Below are 6,000 nucleotides of genomic sequence, written 5' to 3'. Positions count from 1 at the left end.
GGGGTCGCGAACTCTGACCTCCCGCAGCCGCAGCCGCCACCGACAAATAAGCCCGCCGGAGAGGCCGCTGGGAGCTGGGCCCGCCAGGTGAGCGACTCCCGCCGCCCGCTCGCCCGCGTGCTCCCGCCGGCTAACGGCTTCAGCCTCCGCCGCTCTTGCCTCGGAGCGCTGCTCGGCCCGGGCCCGCCTCGCCTCATGCCGCTGCCGGTCCCGCTGGGCGGCTCCCGGCGGCGGCGGCGGCTCGGCGCCCCTCGACCTTTCACCTACAGGAACCGCTTGCGGCTCCCGCCGCCCCGCATCCGGGATGCGCCGGCTGCCGCGTCCCGGGGCCGCGGTGGCGCTCCGCGGCCTCCTCCCGGCGGGGGCTGGGGGGGGGGCGGTGGCGGTGGCCGCGAGTCCCCTCGTGTTGGGCCCTTCCCCCCCCGCCATTTTGTGCGGGGCGCCACTCGGTGGCGGCGGCCTTCTCCCCTTTCCCTGCGCCGCTGCGACCCCAATCCCGTCCCCGGCGGAGGGCCGGTGACAGGCCGGGCCCGGGCCGAAGTGTGATGCCCGGCCTCTCTCCTTGCCCTGCGGCACGGTCCCCTGGCAGGGGCCGCGTGGGGCGAGTGGCCCCTGCCTCGGGGCCCTTCGGCAGTTGTGTGGCTCTGGCTTGATCCTGAGTGACTCCGTCTGTTGCTTGCGTTGGGGCAGACGACCCCGTTGCCGCTTCTTATTTTGAGTCGATGGGTGGGATTATATTTTTTCCCCCTTTACATTACGTGGGTTGTTTGCGGGTTTTTATTTTTTCAGGCAGTACTGCTCTGAGTTGTTGAAGAACAAAAGCACAGCCCTGTATCTCATTCTTTTTCTCAAATTTACAAATTATGGAGGGAAAAGAGATGATATACGTTCTACAAATAAACTGGTTTTACTACAAGATGAGTATGGCCCTGATATTTGAAAAACTGAGTGGGGCTTTCTCTGATCTGAGGCTGCTAACAAATAGTGTTAAAGGTAGACTTGGGAAACGTGGTGTAGTAGAAAGAGCTATATATCCCCATCTATTGCAGAAAAAAATAAGATGGGAGGAGGGAAAGGTTATCTGTAGGACAGCTCCCTGTTTTCAGAGTCAGTATTGTGGAAGCAGAAATAAAAGCTTCTGGTTGACTCTTTTTTTTCTGCAACATTTAGTAATTTTGAATGGCATTTTCTATAACAGCATTACAGAGTTATTCTTAAGTTAGAAAAGACTTTTTGTAATCCACAGTAGCCAGTTATGATAGGAGGTATCCTAATCAAACAGCAATTAGCCCACAGCTTGCTCCTTGCAGTCTGACTTTCCTGGGGAACTTTTGTCTGAGGGAAATCCTGAAAGTCTGAAAAGCCATTCGCTCCTATCTCAAGGTCTTCGGAGACAGTGCTGTCCCTCTCTTATTGTATGAGCAAATGTTGTCATGTGATAGTGTACAAGGATATGTGCAGGACATTGAGATCATCTGATGGGCAGAAAGTGGAGTGTATTGTCCTCAACTGCTGTTGTAGTATGTGTAGCCTGACCCATCTGGATAATTAGACACCGCTTGCTAAGTCTACTAAATGCTGCAATGACAGATCAAGGTGATACTTCTCATAAGAAAACAACTAATAATAGGTCTATTGTCTAGCTCTAACTTTTTCTGCTCTTCACTTGGGGCACTTAGGAACATTTTTGTTTTTCTTGCTAGTTACATTTTCATGTGAAAAGTTGTTCTGAAGGGAATTAAATTGGTGGGAGTTCTGATCTCTTAAGAACAGCAATAGCTGAGGCTCGGTGTGTGTGGGGAAGGGGTGGGATTTTAAGTTTACCCTGTTTTACTTGTCAGGTTTCATAGCCTCTGAAGACAAAGCCCAAAGCAAGGCAATGTAACTGTGAAGTTGACTCAGGTGAAGGGTGGGGTGTATTTGGACTAGATGACCTTCAGAAGTAGCTTTCAGTGTGAATTATTTCATGATTATATTCTCTGATTAAAGATGTGTTGAAAGAAATGAGCACTGATACTGTAGCAGGCTGTTAAACAGTTCAAGTGCAAAATATAATTACAAAATGCTTAAAGCTAATATGCTAGTCCAGAGAAAACTGGCTTTCATTCATAGTACGGAATCTAAATACTTAGTCTTGTAAGATCAGCCTGCTTTTCTCTCTGCTGATACTTAGTTTTCATTTTGTTTTATTGTGTGCTTATAATATTATACAATTAAAAAGTATACTGCCAGTGAGGTTGCTGCAATTTCTGTACAGTTTGTGAAGGAAAGCAGTTTCCCTAAAGAAGGCAAGCCATGTCTAATGGCAAGATCAGGAGAAAAAAAAAATAAAGGAAGGGGGGGAAGAAAAAACCCAACAACTTTAATATAGGGAGCTCATCTGTGCACAAGGAATATAATGATGTAGAGTCTAACTTGTACACATTTATTCTACTGATAAAAGAACTATGGATTTCAACTGTCATTGCTGCAGCCTGTGGGAGGACTGCAGAGGACAGGAGGACAGGTATCCCTTTCCTGCTTCAGCAGCCATCCTGGCTTAAGCAGTGTAAAAAGTAACCTGAGTTACTAACTGATTGCTACCCTGAGTTTTGATTGAAAGAGGTTAGAGAGCTCTCATGTGATTAGCTGCTTGCACAGACCTATGAAGATACTAACATCTAGCATAGGGCAGATGGTTAGCAGTTGACGGCAGGTGTGGGGGGTCTCTGACTGACACAGCCAGACCCAGTCTGCATGTTCTTTTCAGTCACAGTCAGTCTGCAGCCTGAAATTTAGGAATGAAATACATATCTGTAGTTTTTAAGGCATCCGAGAAAACTAAACTGTTTAAGTAAGATTCTGATGATACAGAAAGTTCAAATTAGACCTTTAAACCAATTTGGTTAGATGAGTGAACTACTCAGTGGTGTCAGCCTGCCTTTAACAATACAAACTTGCATGTGCATTAGTGGTATGAGGTAAACTGTCTCAAAGAGTGTTTCATGAAGTGAGCATGGCAGATAAAACTGCAAAGGTGCAGTTAACCAAATTCTCATTATGTATATATTATAAATATAGTTCTGTCCATATCCTTATCTTGAAGTCATCAGCCTTTGATTCCAGAAGTCATTGTGTTAAACAGTACCAACCAAACTCCCAAAGTAACAGAGCAACAAAGGATTTCTCTTTTGAAGAAGCAAAACCTATCCCACAACTTCAGAGAATTGGAAGTGAAGAGTTTTGAGTTATGAGAGTCCCGTAGTGCTGTAGATCATGTACGGAAGTGCATTCCTTTCGGAAAATTGTGGTATAAGAACTGCCATTCTGCACCAATACTTAGTTTTGTTACTTTGGGCCAGGCCCAATTCTGGTTGACTCTTTTTTTTCTGCAACATTTAGTAATTTTGAATGGCATTTTCTATAACAGCATTACAGAGTTATTCTTAAGTTAGAAAAGACTTTTTGTAATCCACAGTAGCCAGTTATGATAGGAGGTATCCTAATCAAACAGCAATTAGCCCACAGCTTGCTCCTTGCAGTCTGACTTTCCTGGGGAACTTTTGTCTGAGGGAAATCCTGAAAGTCTGAGAAGCCATTACTTGCGCTAGTTCTATTCAATTAGGTAAAAATGTACTCTAGCCTAAGCTACGCATTTTGTCTTCTTAGGAAGTTAAACCAGTAACTTACCCCTCCCTCTACTCCCCCCCCCCCCCCAAAAAAAAAAAAAACCCTACTAGTATTAGCATATTAGCTATAATTCACTGTTATATTACCTCAAATAAGTTGAGGTTTCTGTTTATAGCCTGAGAATAACTGTGCTGTGAAAACTGCCCCATTTATTTTGGTAATAGGTTTCTTTTGAAGTATTAGCAGGACAGTGTAAGTGTCAACATGACTAATGCTTTCACTCTTTACTGTCTTAATCTGAATATTTTTTATGGAGTGCTTTGCTTGCCATCCTTGATTATCCTGTATCTAACTACTAAAACTTTTCTGACTTTTTTTTTCCTAATATAGTTCTGTATTCTTGATGTAAAAGATTTGGCATAATAAATGATGTTTCAGTGCGCAGCTTAATGCAAAATCTTCATGAGCTACTCTGTAAGCCGCTTATTTTCAGGTTCAAATAAAAAGCTACTTTAAATTATGATATAATGAATTTCCAGTTTGCATGTTAAATGAGAGTTTTCTGATTTATAGAGACAGCGTGAGTTTTTGAAATGCTTTCTAACAAAAACTTTGATAACATATGCCAGGAGGAGGATGTTAAATAACCTTACTGTGAAACCATGGGGAAAAATATCTCTTGGAGTTATGGACACTTAATTAAACTTTGAGTAATCTGAGAAGCAGAAGGTCATTCTTGAAGATGATGATGCTGGAAGTCTTTGGGACCAGTACTGTACCCTTCACAGTTGCTGCAGTATGTTTTAGGCGTTGCAATACGTAGCACTGTTTGTAGGAAGTAGGGGCAGGAGGGAGCTTGCTCTTTAACACAAATTACCTTCTGGAGTTGATAAAGTGAAAAGCCTGGGAAGAAGAGGATGAAGACAGTGTTTATAGAGTTTCTTTTGAAATTGTGTCAACACTAGTTTAAAGGAAAGATATCTGTGAAACTCCATATTTTTCCCTGAAGTAAATTTCTGTGGAATATAGGAACATGTGCAGGGGAGAGGTAAAAGTAATACTGTTTAAGTTCTAGATTTGAAAGTCCTTTTCATAGAATAGCTTCATTTATTGACTACCTTGCCTGTGGCTGTAGTTCAGTGAATGCCCCAAGCAGTCATGTCACATCAGGCCTATGAGTGCAATTTGGTGTTGAACATGAGATGGTGTAACGGTGGAGGCTTATTCCAAAAGAAATGGTCTTATTCCTGCTTCCACCTGCTTTCCTTGCGTCACACACAATTGTTGTGTTCTGTGATGGATGAATAGAGCGGGGATGAATAGATTCAGAGCATCAGCTTACCTTGCAGCTGTACAGCCCCTAGATCGAATACAAAGAGGGAGAAAAACCATAGCTAGGCATGCGGCCAGCCCTTTGCATGAAAGGGTGTAATGGTGCCGTGGTGGATATGATGCCAGAGTGTCCTCTGAAAGGTATATTTGCGCTTGTTCTGTTGTGTTAGCACAGTCTGTGCGTGGCTTCGCAGGAGCCAGAGACAAGTGACCTGGCTGAAACTAATCCAGCGGGGCGGGGGCAGGATGTGGAGTCTTCAGCCAGATGAATTTCCTGATCTGGTTTGCTGTGCAGCTTTGGCCTTGGTACAGGGAACCAGTTACTTTTTTTGTGTAACCATGCTGGATTTTGTCAGCTTCAAACAGAGATGCAGTCTATGCCTGAAGTTATAAAACACAGTTAGACCTAATTAAATAGCTCTGTCCTTACCAAGTTCCAGTGCTTATCTAGTGCTTGTGTGAACTGGTTCAGCTTGCAAACAACCCTCTTCCCCCCACCCTATCTGCCCCCAGTTTCTTGCAGGGCTGGTGAGTTGAATCAACTCTGTAGGTGTTAAGTCAAGTTCCAGAGATGGTATAATAAAAGTAGCCGGCGCACGGCTGAAAGGGAGGCTGTCCCCCTTGGTGGTCTGGATTGTAAGAATAACTCGGTGGTTTCCTAAAAGTTCATCCTAGCAATCCTTTTCTCCTCCTGTAGTGCTTGCTTACATGAAAAAATAAACACAGCAGTTTTAAAGCAGTGAGAACAGTGACTTAAAATGAATTGTACAGCCATGCTTACAAATGCATCTTTTTTGCTATATGCCTTTTACTTATTTCCTCATGCTTTCACAAGTGTCCAATCTTCTCTTGCTTGCCTGTAATTCTAGCTACTTCAGGGTTTTTTTCTGTCTTACAATATGTGTATTCTCTAAAACTTACTGTAATGCAAATAAACAGTATCTGACTGTGTGTCAAGAATTGCATAAATATTCCTTAGTTCATTGAAGGAGAGAATGTTACTCCTTTAAGTCTGCCAGCTGTTCTACCATCTTGAGCAATATGGCTTACAGAGTGATA

The 6,000-nt window shown here is 43.8% G+C and overlaps 1 protein-coding gene across 6 annotated transcripts in view; it reads left to right on the top strand.

Annotated features, from left to right (window-relative positions):
• The window catches only part of NR2C1 (nuclear receptor subfamily 2 group C member 1), a 53,305-nt gene continuing 47,305 nt past the window's right edge, over nt 1–6,000 (top strand). For 3 of the 6 annotated variants that reach the window (XM_062585396.1, XM_062585413.1, XM_062585366.1), the window contains exon 1: nt 1–87. The gene's annotated coding sequence lies outside the window, so the exon portion shown is untranslated. The remainder of the gene's footprint in view (nt 88–6,000) is intronic. The other 3 variants (XM_062585385.1, XM_062585404.1, XM_062585376.1) reach the window with 3 other exon arrangements.

Source organism: Rhea pennata, chromosome 1, assembly GCF_028389875.1.
Source record: "Rhea pennata isolate bPtePen1 chromosome 1, bPtePen1.pri, whole genome shotgun sequence".
NCBI classification, from domain to species: Eukaryota; Metazoa; Chordata; class Aves; order Rheiformes; family Rheidae; genus Rhea; species Rhea pennata.
Note: the sequence above shows the minus strand (reverse complement) of the source record. Positions and strands in the feature narration are given on the sequence as shown.